The 15433-nt window shown below is 35.5% G+C and overlaps 1 protein-coding gene across 1 annotated transcript in view; it reads right to left on the bottom strand.

Annotated features, from left to right (window-relative positions):
• Positions 1-6169, bottom strand: part of LOC138694757 (Krueppel homolog 1-like) — a 95219-nt gene extending 89050 nt beyond the window's left edge. Inside the window, exon 1 of the mRNA XM_069818790.1 lies at positions 5818-6169. The gene's annotated coding sequence lies outside the window, so the exon portion shown is untranslated. The remainder of the gene's footprint in view (positions 1-5817) is intronic.
• Positions 6170-15433: the final 9264 nt, after the last annotated feature.

Below are 15433 nucleotides of genomic sequence, written 5' to 3'. Positions count from 1 at the left end.
AAATTGTATAAAAACCACAGTTATCTAAATTTCGATACAGGTCAGATGTCCGTCTTTGATATTAAGCTACTCATTTATAGAATTCATAGATAATAATCCAAGCACGATAATCCAAGAAGGACCATGACCGACCAGCTGGCCTCACGTCCACATGCCGAAGCAGAGGTGGACGAACATCCAACCAGAATGGAGGTATCGTGTGGTCCCCTCAGCCGTTATAGCTGGCTTTCGTAACCGAATTTCGCTACCTAAAACCCGAGTCACACGGGGATAGTTTACAGGAGTCAAGTACTTGAAGTCTCTAAACTTGATGCTACATTTGTGATCACACGGAGATATTAAACTTGAAACTATACTTGAAAAAAAGCGCGCGCTGAATGTTGTATTCGTAGTGGTGTTTGAATTCTTGTACTCTGTTATAGTTAATAAAAATCAATAGTGAAGTGGCATTCTTAGTTTGGTGAAACTAAAGATGCCACCAGCACATATTTAAGCATGTGTGCAGCTAATTGGAGCCTTGTTACTGTATGAATTACAAAATATTCTTCAAAAAAAGGGAAAGAGAACATGGGTTAAGAAATGGAAGAATTATGCACAGTGCATCTAATACCTTGTTGAAAGAATTTGCTGAAGAAGATCCTGCAGAATACAGGAAACATCTCAGAATGCGTCCTGTTTTAAGGGGTTTTAACTTTTTTCGAACCACTTCTATATATACGTCTATGTTTTCTAAACCTTGTTCCATGAGTTCACTGACTATTTTCTGGAATAATAATTCCCGCTTGTTTTTATTGAGATATTCTTTGTCACGTATATTCCATACAAGTTCGTACTTCTCATACACTTCCAAAAACTTTATGATATCGTTGGAATTCCACTTAGGGGCGCTCATTATTAATAATTATTAATTTACTTCGACAATTGGCCTAAAACTACAAACTTTCTACTTGCCAAGTTGCTACAAGTTCGCATTCACACGCGGAAAGTGGTGGAGTCAAGTTGGCCACGTGGCGGGAAAGTGGACACAAAAGTTGACGGGTCGTCAACTCAAATTCTGCTTAACCGCCAAGTCACAACTTGACTGTCTCGACCATATCACACGGGGAAAGTTGAAGGAAAGTTGACTTGCTCCAAGCACTTGACTCCTGTAAACTATCCCCGTGTGAATTAGCCTTATCGTAGCTCCCGAAGTGCATCACGATGCTGGGTGGGCACCGGTCCCATACACTGGCCGAAATTTCGTGAGAAAATTTCTTCTCCCATGAGGACTCGAACCAGCGCGTATTCCGTAACGCGAGTCCTATGCAGGATATCTTAGACGCGGGACTATAGAATTCGTAGAAAATTTGAAAATATTGTGGAACAAAGTTACAGCAGAGAGATGTGTTTTTATTACCTACGTTGTTTTTGTTTCATTTGGGATTTCAGTTTGTTAAAAAGTTTGAGGAAAAAAATCCCCAAAGAATTAAGAGTATAAAAATACGACGTAATAATAAAAGAGCAGTTAAAAATAGAACAGACAAATATCATACAACTTGTTTTGCACAATGTTCGCATAAACAGCCTTGATAATTTACCATGTAGAATATTTAATCAAATCTAATCAGTCATTCGAGCTCAGCATACAATACACAAGAACACGGTGGGAATAACATGAGATGGTGTCACAGTACTAGTAGCTGTGAGCCTTTTCCTTACGAACAGTTTAGGACAGCAGTCATCATCACAGTGCATCCTCGGGCTAGCGTCCCTTGCCCGCGGATAAGACATTGCACTATCGTGCATCCGTAGCTGCTAGCGGGTATGCCTTCTCTCTCCCCCTTGTGCACGACGCTGCATATTCCGAGACACTCCTTACTCTTTACCCATTTCAGCGCATGCTGACGACCACTGCTATAGGACATATAGGTGTAACGTATAAAAATATGACACGATTCAAACCTGCGAGAGTGGATTCGGTGCATTTCAAGGTCTTCAACACGTACAGTACGTACGTATACTACGAGAGCCGATGAGATACGGAATAAACTCTAAATCGGACGGCGTTTCAAGTTTACAGTGAATCACTTTAATGATGAGATTAAACACTTGCACAAAATTGTCCGGAAAGTATAAATTCTGGTGTCATCCTTTTATTTTATGCGTTATAACTCTACTCCATGTTAAAATTTACCATGAACTTAACAGTTGGATTTCAAATTTTAATTCGTCCTGTGGAGCTGTATACTATAGTATGAAGTCGTTTAAATTTACTGAAATATTTGTGTTATTATTTTGTTCCATTTGTTTTTATCTTTATTGTCTTGTTTATGTTACTGATTTAAAATTTTTAGAGTTATTTATTTATCACATGCTACATTTTCATATTTCTTAAATAGTTTTTCTGTCTAAACATCTATATTATTATTATTATTATTATTATTATTATTATTATTATTATTATTATTATTATTATTATTATTCTCTACTTAAAAAATACATTTTTTTTGTCTTCGTTTGACATCCCAATTTAGAGGTGTAATATCATTTGAATTTGTTTTTTTTTTACTAGTTACGCAAGACAATATTTTATAACATTATATTTATAAATATTAGCCGTGGCTAGAGCGTCCGACTCGTAATCCTATGGACCTGGGTTCGTTTCCTTGTGGCATCCCAACAAATTTCCATAATCATCTCATTGCTGGTGTAGCGTAGACCAGCCTCCTGTGGCACACCCTGGGCAATGACTGTCGGTAAATTGGTCTACGCAAATAACGAACACTCAAATACGCCTACCCGACAATAATAATAATAATAATAATAATAATAACAATCATAATAATCATAATAATCATAAATTTATAAATACAGTATTTATTCCTACAATAATTTGCTCATTTTTTTATATTTCTCGCTTTTTCATCTCATTTTTAGTGATTTATTGCATTGTAGTTGGGTTTATTTATTTTATTGTAGATCTATCAGTTTCTAGATCTAGGTCTTCATATTTATTAAATTGCTACACTAGCTAACATCTAGACCTGTTGTTAATTTTATCCACTTTTAAAATCGTATTTTTGTCTTTATTAGTTTGGCTTATTTCTTATTGTAGAGATTTAATATATTTTCAGTTTGTTCATTTCTTTCTTTTGCGCTAGTTGCTAGATCTTCAGATTTCCTATAAGATTGTGCTCCGTTGATTATATCCAATTATTCTCTCAATAAAACTGAACGATTTCGTTTCCGAAGATTTGCCATGAAAAAAAAATGCATGACATTTAATAGTCTCTTAATATTGGTTACTCTGTAGAATTTCGTACAGTGGCATTTAATAAAATGTAAGACCAAGGTCCTTTCACTATATTTTTAAACTTCACTTTTAAACATCAATATAATGCCATGCTGGTCGTGAGGATATCCCCACTTTGTATCTCATTCATACCAACCATTAAAACTTAAATCACTATCTGGATAAGAACAGTTGTAACTTCAGCAAACCTTTGCTGTTATGCTGAGGGGTTCCACGTTTGAACCTTGTTATCACTCGAAAATACAAAAATAAAGCATTTATGCTATGTGTATTAAAAATAATATTTCAAGGACTCGAGACCAAGAAATTTTGTAAATAAAATATTATAATTAAATCGGTCAGAAGTAAAAAGTTACAATTCATAGATTTATTTTTAACATACGAGAAATAGATTTAATGCAGCATAACATCGGATGTATTGAAATAAGAATGTTTTACGTCAGAATGAATACAAAAGATGGCCATATGGCCCATATAGTAACGTCGATGCCATTGCTAATTTCATTAGATTATAAAAGAAATTGGTAAACCTCAATGCCATTATTGAATTAAATTAAAACAAAGAGACTGTAAAATTACTATCAGATCGTGCCAGTAATAACTACAAGCTTTCGCTTTATTAGTGGAGGAATAATTTCGAGAGAAAGGAGTTACGTCTGAATTCGAACCACGCACGTTAGAGTGTAACACCTAGTATATATCTGTAGCAAGTGTGTAACGTATGTTTTATATATTTGGTACAGTTCCTGTAAACATATGCTTATTGTTCACAGTGAGATCTTGGCAATATTTCATTTGACTCTATAAGAACTGTGTGTGAATATATAATAAACATTCAACATAGTATTATTTAAACAAAACTAGTATTAAATCTTATTAAAAGCTAACATATCAATAGCGTAAATTCCATTCATCTGTAAATTTAGAAAATGAACAACTCTACACGTAAGTTGTTCCGATTTATGCAGTGTTGCCAACCTTACATTGTGGCCAAGCCTACCGGATCTCGAAGTGACCTTTCACCTTATAAAATATAATCTATGCATCTGATAGCACTAAACTTTATTAGGATTCTAATCCTTTAATGTATATTGTGACTTAATTATTTTATTTTGACAAGTTTTTTTTTTTCTTTAGCGTATGACTGTCAATTTTTATATCATCTTCAATTTACTTTGCAGTCACAGAATTTAATCTATTGCAACCAAAAACTGTCCAAATAAAATACCAACAACATTTTAAATTTGAAAGTTTTTCCTTGTAGGAATTGCGAAGTATGGGTAGGCACTGTATTGAGGTATAATTTTGCATGCTTTCACAGACGCCAACTCGTCTTCTGCGCTTTCTCCCTCGGGACTCTTTATGAGAAGGTACATAACATATTGTGTTCGATGTTATTAATACAAATTTGTCATTTTCTCAAGAAACGGATCACATGCTTTTTATACGTATATGCTCATTATTTCAAAATCACTAACTAGCTATGAAATAAACAAGAAAATAATAAAAAAAAAAACAAAATTCAGAATCGATCTGCTTTATGTATCACAGTGAACAGAATTTACTCTCATCCAACATATTCAGATATTACACTCATGCCTACTGTCTATAATCAATAATAATAATAATAATAATAATAATAATAATAATAATAATAATAATAATAATAATAATAATGAAAATCTGTACTGACAGTAACGTGTAAAGTCATTGTTTGATTTTGTGTAAATTATTTTGTATGTAGGCTAAATTTTCTTATAATTAAATTACAAATAAATTAGGATCAAATATGCCTATATGCATAAGAACTTGCTACCTATCGTTTGTTGACCCCTTTAGTCGTCTAACATCGGTGTGTTACAGTCCCTAATGGAATATGGCAACGCATGACAGGTGTACTACACTAATCACACACAACGATATTGCGAGATATTCTTATTTATAACACAAATACTCTCCCCTCCTAACTTATCTGTCAAAGCACGAAATGCCAGATAATATATCTTTACAGATTGCATGACGTCACTTCTGTAAATTTCATCCTGTGAAGGTCCGATAATCTAACTGAATACAGTAAGTCGGTTCTAGCCAACTCTATGCGGTGTCAGCACCAAGTCCCGTGAGGCTGGTCAGTGAAGGACAATGACGAAGTGCCTTGTCAAGGAATCCCATCTCGTCTCGGATTAAAAAAAAGAAAGAAAGAAAAAACTTCACACTGATTAATCAGCCATTTAGTTTGAAATACGTATTTATTGTTTGTAATACTTATTGATCAACAATGGCCTCAAAATAGAACGATATTTTTCTTTTTTTTCCGTACGCTGTAATTAACATCACATACATGACACCGTTAGAAATCTTCCGAAATCTTTTTAAACGTTGACAAAATTATTTCACACACGTAAAATATAACCGACAGTTAATCAGTAATCAAACTGAATAAATATGACAAAAGGTGTTGTATGACAGTTAAGAAAACAATCGAATTATATTAGCTACAAACATTTTGATAATATATTACTTACCAACACATTTCTCGAGTCTGAAGACTAGATGAGGTTACATTTATATTGAAAAAAAAATGTTCACTTTAATAAAATGTCATATTGCAAAAAATATAATAAATTATCACTATTGTTGCCGCTTGGCAATTATTATCGACTTGTCAATTCAACATGACACGCTTCGGAGCTGTGTATCACTCACTTCACTCGACAACAATGACCTGACGTCATCATAATCGGGGTGGGAGGTACTATACTTGTAAATGCACTGTTTTCCTGAAGACACTGATTGTCTGCAAACCATATCTTCGCGGATGATGATCAAAATCCGACCGACCCGCCTTAGCAGCTGAGAGAACGAACCTTAATGTTTACCTCCTACAAGCGCCGAGAAGGGCCCGATCGCAGCCGGGGATTGCCGAACGGCGGAGCGCAGCCCAGGGACGTCGTCTTCCCCTCTGCCCTCTCCGTCGCACGACCTACAATTTCGGCCGGTAACGCGTTTAGAGACAGCACGTGGAGGCGCCGCAAAGTGGTTTCTCACTAGCTTGGCGCGTGCAAAGCCAAGGACCGCCAAATGCAGTTCGTCGTGCACGGCGCTGGAGAGGGGTAGAGGGTGCGGGGAAAGGGGTAATATATTCTACATAGATTCGCCATTATACTTGTTTATTTTTAACGATTTATTTTCGATGGAAAGCAAGAAATATTAAGAAAGTTGTAATCTATTCCAATCGAATTTTAAAAATACAATTTAAATGTTTTTTATTGCGTTTTTTTACATTTAGTTTCTAGAGTAGATTACTTTGATGCAGTAAAATATTCCCGTTGAAAATAGCCATAAACTCTTATTACTACTTGAAATATCAAGCAATAACAAAAGTAGTGTACGTATTTAGGACAACAGAGAAATATACAGTCAATTCTGTTAAGGTCATGAAACAGTACGACTTTTATTCGTTTTTTTTTATGAAGTCAGTAAGTGCGAAATTAAAAACCGATGTAAATTATATTTTATTTCTCTTACTTAAGTCTGATATTGGATACATAAGGTAAATGACGGAATACAATGGCCACAGTAACAGTCCAACCATTGTTACACAGGCTTGGCTCCAGCCATAGGTTTTTATTACGGCTGGGCTGCTTGTTCCAGACAAAAGATTGGGTGGACAATGACCCACTGCGAGTTGCGTTGTCTGCACGTGGAGACAGTGAGAAACCACTGAGGTCGCCTCAACTGAGGCCAATGGCCTCGAAGCTCCTGCTGCTATGCACTACGACATTGGCGCGAGACTTTGGTTGGTTGATGTTACAAGACCACTCTTTTGATTGGATGAGGTTCATTTAACACTTGCGATTGGAGAGAGAGCCCCATATTACCTAAAACCGCTTTCATTATGCATTAAATAAAATGCTTTGTTGCGTTGCATGTGGAGAAGTTTTGTGATTATGTTCGATATTCGTAGAGGGGCGCCGCGGATGACGGATAGGCAGCTCGGAGAGGGGAGGAGGGGGTGAGACACTCGATGACGGAATGTATAGCGATGGGAAGTGAGAGTGAGAGGTCTTGACCAATCTCAATGTGGCTTGTTTTGGGCTGCTGATACTACATTCGGGTCAAACTAACAGATATGCATAAGTATACTACTTTTTAAAGTTATTTTTACATTCTCGCGTGTCATCTTCACAAGTCAAGGTGGGACCATCCGCGTTGGCACCAGCCACTTTAATCTGCAAATAATACTGGCTGACGGTTATTGGACATTGAGGTATTCTATGAATTAGGTTTAAACATAAAAAAATAATAGTAATATGAATTTAGTTGTAACAATCTTTGAACTTCAGGCTGCTTTATTTAGCTTAAATTTCTTTTTGGTCGGCAGTTACTTGTGCCATTTCTTCCACTTTATAGCGAATATAGACTCAATTAGGCTTAATGTTTAAATATTTTGGGTGCTATTCATAGACATTTCGCTAGCCCGTGCTATGAGCGCGCTAAACTAGCCCAGGCTATCGACTGATTACTTGTACAGGATTCATATCATATTATATATCTAACACTGGTTTACGAATACGAAACACGTTAGTTCACTGATCATCTACCGGAAGCCCGCGCTAAGAATGTCTATGAATATGGCCCATAATGTTTTAAAGTCGAATGTTTAAATAATAGGTTTTCCAATGTGTGAGTTAGACACTATTTTTCATAGCTTATGTTAGATTAAAGCTAACTTAGTGCTTATAAAATAATATCTATTCGACTATTCATAGTTTAAAAATTGTGAACCAGGAGCGTTATTTCAGTTCTTGCTGGGGAGAGGGACAAGATTTTTTTTAGGGAAGACCGTATAGGTATAGGTTATATTGCGTGGCGTGCTCTCCCTCCCCCCCATTTCCTTTGGAATGAACTATTTTTCATAGCGTGAATTTCGGTAAATTTAACTGTTAAAAATATCATATAATTATTATTAATTGTTCAACAAATTTTCTGTTTTTTTTTTTTTTTTTTTTCATTTCTTAAGCAGTTTTTATTATTTTAAGTCACAGATAGGATTAGTATCAAGGTTTATTTTTTATGGTCAAGATTATCCTTACATTTCCACACTTACGTCTAGTTTTAACTTATCCTACTTATATCATGTGGACTTACTGTTATGACGTAGGTGAACAAATGAAAAGACCATTTCATGAATAAAGACATTTTAATTTCAATTAATAAAAAAAGGTAGTTTTATTTACAATAGGTAACAACCATTCATCATGTAGTAAAGGATAACGCCATGTTTCATTTAAGAGAGCGATGGGTGAAATTCTATTTTATATATTTTTTAAACTGGAGACTTGATTTTTTGTACTCATACTCCTATTGATATTAGTAATAGTGTGTTTAAGTTTCATGTCCTAGGTTCAGTAGTTTAAGAGTTACTTAAATTTCAGAAATAATAATAATAATAATAATAATATATTTTCAAGATTTTTTAATCCCCTAAATTTTAAGCATCATGTCTGAATTTTTTTTGTATTACCTTTACTCTCGGCTCCACAAGTAAAGAACCCTGGCCTCACACCACTTCTGCACAGATGACAGTGATTGACAGGCCAGTTAGGGGAAGCTGTTGCCACGTTTGCTCTTGGCTGGACTCTTTAAATGTATTTTCTTTTGCAATTGGTTGGATTCTTTCAAAAATGGTAAATTCACAACACAGCATTGTCGGCGGTCTCCTGGCGGTATCTTTGTCCACAGTTTCACTAATTGGGGGAGCGTGTCAGTCAGATTTATGGCTTCCTGAACCCAACCCTGCAACGAAGGTTCTTTACTTGTGAAACCAAGAGTAATTTCTTTAGAAAGTTTTTATATGCTCACATTTTTTATTTTTTATTAAAAGATTATTCCTTTTTTATGCTAACATATCTTTGTTAAGTAAACCTTAAAGAACATGCAGTAAACATTTCAGCGTCCTATCATAAAATTTGTGGAATCCTTAGCAGTGTAATTGCAGAGAAATTGTAAAAAAATTAGTAAGGCTTACTGGAACATAATTTTAAACTTAATGATCGCAGCCTTTTTAAAGATGGTATAATTAATTACACAACCGCCGTACGGTTTTAAAGCTTTGTCAAAGTGTAAAGTAGGCATGATAGCTTCATTGTCTACATATGTAAAAAACTGACCAAAAATTGATAAACTTGCACCCATCTCACCCCTTAAGAAAACCCATTAACTAGTTCGTCTTTTATATCTTACGCGTTTATCAAAATTGCATCCGAGCAGAGCATAGGTCATTATGAAACTAAGAAAAAGAAATCGTGGTTTGATGAAGATTGTTACACGGCAATAGAAAGAAGGAAACAGGCAGAATTGAAATTCTTACAGGATCCAGTTGAGGCGAATAAAAATATTTATTTCATTGAAAGACGGGAAACAAATCGTAGACTTAGGAATAAAAAGAGAGATTACTTGAAGGAAAAACTCAATGAGGTAGAAACAAATAGTAAGAATAAAAACATTAGAGATAAGAGATTTATATAAGGAAATAAAGGAATTTAAGAATGGCAAGGGTAAATGTGGTCAAGGATGAGAATGGTGACTTGCTTGCAGATTCTCTTTCAATCCTGAATTGATGGAAAAGCTATTTTGGGCAACTATTTACCGATTTATTACTTAATTTTAAAATTTCGTTCTAATAAAAATAAGAATAATTTCCAAAACAAAAATGATATGTGAAATAAAATCAATAATTAGTTATTATTGTTGAGGATACGAAATTGCTGCCACGAAAATGGACACTTCTTCCTAGTGTGTAAGTTGGGTCGTTTTTCACTTCAACATTTGAAGCAAACTCTGTGTGCATAGAGCTATTAGCTGTGTAAGTGTAATGTTTCAGGAGGCAGAATGAAAATAGGCCTACATGTCGCCTAAATAATATTCAGACTTTTACTCGGGTTTCGTAGAATCAAAAATAAATATATTTAGACTCTTGTAACAATAAAGTCACGCATTGTTGACGTCATGAAATTGCTGCGGTGACAGTGCTACTAGTGCGCTCTGATTTCATAGAAAGAAAACTGAATGTATCCAACCACATGCGACAATGAAGTCACGTGGAGTGTAAATTTTCACTTCAACAAGTTGACAACCAAGCAAAGAACCAGTGCATGGTCGATCTGCTTACAAGTTTAACCGCCGACATTCTACTGAAGTGGAAAATGTGAAACAATCACTGAAATTAAAATCATTTCTGCTTACAAGCATACACCAGTCACATCATGTGATGTCGAGAGATCGTTCTCGGCATTTCAACTAATTCTGATAGATAAGAAGAAAAGTTTTACAGTAGAGAACTTGGAGGAATCGTTCATTGTTTACTGCCATAATAATTACGTGAAAGACAAGGAATGTTAAAAGAAAAAGTTAGAAAGTTAAAACTTCAACACTTCAAATATGTATGTAAAATGAGTAATTAATACATTTATAGCAAAAAACAGATTCAATAAAAATGATGACAATTATTACTTTAAATTATTTTCATTCATATCATATTATTAAACCAAATAAAACTATAATGTATTTTTATGCTCGACCACGCCGAAATGTAGTAATTATACACCTGGTAGCATCCCTTTAATGGACATCATTAAAGTATACCTATTCATTAAAGTTGAGGTGTTCCACCAATCAGAAAATGCCATTGTAGCAATATGAAAGCGCAAGTATCGATTATTCTCGGATATGCAATCGAGAGACACCTAGTTCTGTTACTATAATAATTAGCGTTAATTGTAAATAATACTCAAATAAATTCAATTTGTCATCTCGTTTTTCAATATCTAATTCAATTTCAAGGTTATATCAAGATTAATGTTTATTTTATTCTCTAGATTATATCAAGGTCAATGTCGACATTTGTTTCTCGGAAAAAATCAATACTTTCGCGTCTGCGCACATCTCACAATTTACGAAGTATTGCCCAAGGTCAATTCCGCTCCTCAGTCACATAAGAATAATATGAATACTTATGAATAATTTCAAGTTAGAAATATGATCGAGCATAAAAACTCGTATGAAACTTGACTATAATGGTAATTAAGACGCTCCTATGAAAATTATGAAACGAGCACAAGCGAGTTTCATAAATATACTCGCGTCTTAATTACTACCATTATAAGCTCGTTGCATAATGCATTATTAATGCATATATTTCAATTTTTATCGCATATTCCAACAGTTCTTACTGCATAACTGCAGGTATATTTTCAGGTTTTTTTAGTGCATAAAGTTACATGGTATTATTATTATTATTATTATTATTATTATTATTATTATTATTATTATTATTATTATTATTATTATTATTATTATTACTATTCACTCAATAGCTTGAATTGCTGTTTATGTATTTCATTTGCCATAGTAACAATAATGAAACAATTGAAACCGAAATTTCTATGAAAATAAAATAATCTTTCCTGACTTTCGGATAATCCTGTATGGATTAGAATTACGCAACAACAAACTGATTAGCAGTATTACATTTTATAGGATGTTGAAGCATGTAGTTTGAATTAATAATTGTAAACACACAATATCAATTTTGTTCAAATTCAACTGATTTTGAGGATGGAAGAAAATAATTTCAATACCAAACAGTGTAACATTTACCACTTTCATGAATATGATATTAATTTTACAATAATAAACAATGTTTTGCTCTGTTGTCGTAGAATACAAAATGGGGGGAAAAACAAGTGAGCAAGAACTAAAACTCAGCGTTGAGAGTGGAAAGTAAGAAACCATGTGTTCAGGTATTTTTTTTAAAGGTAGTTTCAACTATTTGTCTGCAGATGACACCAAATCTCATTTTTACAATTGGTCTGTGTTGCGTAAATCCGTCCCCGTAGGCGATATGCAGTGTGGTAGGGCTGAGTATGCAATCCCGTCAGATTGCATTCAAATCCGTAAACATTGCACCAGGAAATCGTATTGCAAGCTCGCTAGTTCATATGTTACCAATGACCGGTTGTGTTCTGGTGGCGTACGGTTGTCGCACTAGACTAGTCACTAGACTAATGCGTCGAAGGTCACGGGTGCAAATTCCGGCAACAGTAGTTAACGGTAGTAAATGGATTTGTTTTTAAAATCACACACATTACTTAAACAAATCCCGAATCATCGAGACCGCTTGTTGGGAATAAAATTGTCTCATAGCCTTCGAAGCTGGTAGAAGTGTGGAATCCGTTTCAGTGATACAGAATTTATTCTACTACGGATCCCGGAATTGGTGCCTATATTCCATGCAGGAAAGCAGCTTCCAAAAATGATTTAAACCTGCACTTGATACTACTCACGATCCACTGCTACGATATCTTCATACTGATTAATGTGGTATAGTTTATAACGCCGTTCTAAATTTAATTTTCTAACAGTGGTAATAACTGTTTCATAAACTGTACTGTGCCCATTTTCTACCTCCAAGTCGACCTGGTTGGCGAGTTGGTATAGCGCTGGCCTTCTGTGCCCAAGGTTGCTGGTTCGATCCCGGGCCAGGTCGATGGCATTTAAGTGTGCTTAAATGCGACAGGGTCATGTCAGTAGATTTACTGACATGTAAAAGAACTCCTGCTGGACAAAATTCCGGCACATCCGGCGACGCTGATATAACCTGTGCAGTTGCGAGCGTCGTTAAATAAAACATAACATTTTTCTACCTCCGAAAATAAATAATCTCTTTCCCACAGAGGATTCAATTGAGACCGTGAGCGTAGTTAAATATCACTCGTGCTGCTCACACTACAACTCACTCAGAAAAGCTGTGTTTTATGCGACATTGATTGGTTACGTGTTTTAGTTCTCTTTTAAATGCTATATTCATTGTTTTTTGTCGATCACTGCCTTCAGCGAGACAAGAAATTCAAGAGAGCCGAGACGTTAGGCAATCTGCAGAACATATGAAGGGTTCAGAGCCATAGTGGGCCAAGCTCCATTTATTAAAAACTGAGAAAGCAAGGGTTAAAGTTAAGTGAATACCATAGTTTAATGAAAATTGACGTATCATTTAGTGTTAATGTGTACACTTTATATTACTTGCTATATATATTTTTTTAAATAGGTTATTTTACGACGCTTTATCAACAGCTTAGATTATTTAGCGTCTGAATGAGATGAAGGTGATAATGCCGATGAAATGAGTCCGGGGTCCAGCACCGAAAGTTACCCAGCATTTGCTCATATTGGGCTGAGGGAAAACCCCGGAAAAAACCTCAACCAGGTAACTTGCTCCGACCGGGAATCGAATCCGGGCCACCTGGTTTCGCGGCCAGACGCGCTAGCCGTTACTACACAGGTATGGACTACTTGCTACATGTTGCCATTGAATTATGGTAATAACTTCATTTTAACCCATGTTTTTTACGGTTTTAGTAAATGGCGCTTGGCCCACCATGGTTCTGAACCCTTCATATACACGAGTGATTGCAGGCGGTGCAAATTTACACGAATGCCCATCTCTTCCTTACGTCTTTTTATAGCTTCAAATTCGGTGATTTTTTACTTATTAAGGCGGGTCTGAAAGCTAGCACAGCACACCGCAGCCTGAGGCGAATTGTGCCGACTTCATTATGGGGATGATTGTTGAAGTCCTTAGGACCGCATTCCTGCGACCATAGTGACTCTGTCGATTCAGTTTCAACACTCAAATCGACCGGATCCGACAGAGTCCGCGTAGTCAAGCAAGCACGCCCCTCCATCCCCCTGGGAATGCACCCTCCTCAGGTCGATGCCATCTGTTCGCAAGTCACGTTACTACAGCCTGCTATCGCATTACTGTAGGTATCGTGATTCATTATGGTGCCATCTGTCAATTCAGCTACACAGTATACAGATCTGACACAGTCCTCTAAGAAAGCCCTTAGAGCAGCGGTGACCAAAACTCGAGCTGCAGTGATTACATGCGACAGACAGCCTATGAAATAAGGAGACGGAGGAAAGGTAATTGGCATGAAAACTACAAGTGGTGGTTCCTGTACTAACATCTTGATCAATCCCGCGGATAAAAATCTCAAGCTTTGCTGTATCAGTAATGCCACTGTTGTCATCAAGAGCCAGTGAATAATATATGATTTTTTCTTGCTTCTTTTTTTAACCTTCCTCTTGAATATAATCAGGAATTTTCTAAATTCTTCTCTCGATACTTGGTCGAGAAGTTAATAGTTTTTCAAAATTAAAAAAATTCTTATGGACAAATTATTTAAGCTATTTTAATCATTAGCCTTTTAAGAAATTCTGTTCTATTAAAAGACTTTATGCTCGACCATGCCGAAATGTAGTAATTATACACCTGGTAGCAGTCCTTTAATGCATGCCATTAAAGTACACCTACTCATTAAAGTACAGGTGTTCAGCCAATGACAATTCAGCTTACAGGTGTTCAGCCAATGACAAGTCAGCTTTGTACCGTCATAAAACCGCAAGTATCGATTATTCTCGGATATGCAATCGAAAGAGAATTAGCGAAAAGTCACGGAGGCTGGAAATCCAATATTGTCGCAGAAGGTTATGTTCTGTTACTATAATAATTAGCGTTAATTGTAAATAATATTCAAATAAATTCAATTTGTCATCTCGTTTTTCAATGTCGAATTCAATAATCAAGGTTATATCAAGTTTAACGGGATTACATCAAGGTCAATGACATTATTGTTCCTCGGAAAAAATCAATACTTTCACGTCTGCGCACATCTCACAATTCACGACCTAGAACAAGGTCACTTCCGATCTTGTCAGATACAAATAAAATGTATACATCTGAATAATTTCAAGTTAGAAATATGGTCGAGCATAAAAAGTCGTATGAGACTCGCCTATAATGGTAATTAAGAAGCTCGTATGAAAATTATGGAACTCGCTTGCGCTCGTTTCATAAATATCCATACTCGCTTCTTATTTACTATCATTATAGGCTCGTTGCATAATGTACTATTAGAGCACGAGATATTTCAAACCCCAGTAGGTACCTAACTTCCTAACATTTATTTATATTATCTTTCTCTTCCTGGCTATGATTTAAGACATGTCAATTCCTGGCGTTTAACAGTTCGTTGGCACATAATATTGAATCAGTTTTTCTACAATATTATTATTAAA

Source organism: Periplaneta americana, chromosome 1, assembly GCF_040183065.1.
Source record: "Periplaneta americana isolate PAMFEO1 chromosome 1, P.americana_PAMFEO1_priV1, whole genome shotgun sequence".
Taxonomy (NCBI): Eukaryota; Metazoa; Arthropoda; class Insecta; order Blattodea; family Blattidae; genus Periplaneta; species Periplaneta americana.
Note: the sequence above shows the minus strand (reverse complement) of the source record. Positions and strands in the feature narration are given on the sequence as shown.